Consider the following 1162-nt stretch of genomic DNA (forward strand, 5'->3'; position numbering starts at 1 on the left):
TCACTGTGGTCACACCAACAGGGCACCTTTCACTCCCAGGCCTGCAGGCATGGCAGGGCAGCAGTATGGGCCACAGCATCCAGCATAAGCTGTGGCTTCATCCTTGCCACTGGGGTCATTGAGAGCTGGGAGTCAGATGAGCGGAGGCACCCAGAGGGCAGGCAGGATGAAGAGGAGAGCAGGTCCTTTCTGCTGTCAACTTTGACCTCAGCTTCTGCGTTCTTATCCTCTTCTGGGACAGCTACATGTCTCAGAGTCTCCAGGGCTCCTGGGTATGCAGAGCCAGCTCCTGCAGCTGGATACCCTGGGGAGACCCAGGCACCCTGCAGACCTCACTAGCACAAGGTGGACGGTCCATGGACATTTGCAGGCTGGTGACTTTCTTGAATCTGTGTAGGAGCAAAATGTGTCTGCAGTGCTGTCAGGGAGGCTTGGGGAATCTCTCTTTCACTTGGTGACATTGCAGGGACCCAGGTCTAGAGAGCCAGTGAGGGTGAGCTCAGTATGGGATCTGACCAGATGAACAGACCAAGGTCCCCAAGGTCTACAGCAAACTGAATCCACGGAACTGGCAGGAGTGTCCTCTGGTTTATGCAAACCAGGCACTAGGAGACCCTCAGATCCTCTAGACTATACTTATGGCTGTGTTGAAGTCCTTCCTGGAGCTGGCAGTGCTAAGTGGTCTTGGTCCTCTCTGGCCAAGAGGTGCTGGTTCAGAAGATGTAGGCCAAGCTGAAGCCCATCAGCAGGTGTGGTTCTCAGGGCCTGTGTAACTGCCTTGACAGCTCCTGCATCCGGTGTATAAGGTGGCAGTTTAGGCGTCAGATGCAGGTGGTATCTGCCCAAACACCCTGGGAGATTGAGTTATAAGTTCTCAGGAGCGAGGAAGAGCAGGATGCCAGTGACTTTGATGGCTCTATGTGATGACGCTCTGCTGCCTGTATGGTGGGTGGTTGCTGCATTGAGAAGGCAGATAACTCCAAACAGAGAAATTGAGGCAAAGCTTGACTCTGTCCAGTTCAACCTCAGAGCTCTGTGGNCAGCTCTGACTGCATCAAATATCTCCATGCCAGGGTGGCTGGTTGGCCTGCCAGGATCTCACCAAGCTCAGCTCCTAGTGAGTTCACAAACTCAGAGCTCTCACCGCCACCTGCTGGTGCTT

This window comes from Mus pahari, chromosome 18 (assembly GCF_900095145.1).
Source record: "Mus pahari chromosome 18, PAHARI_EIJ_v1.1, whole genome shotgun sequence".
Taxonomy (NCBI): Eukaryota; Metazoa; Chordata; class Mammalia; order Rodentia; family Muridae; genus Mus; species Mus pahari.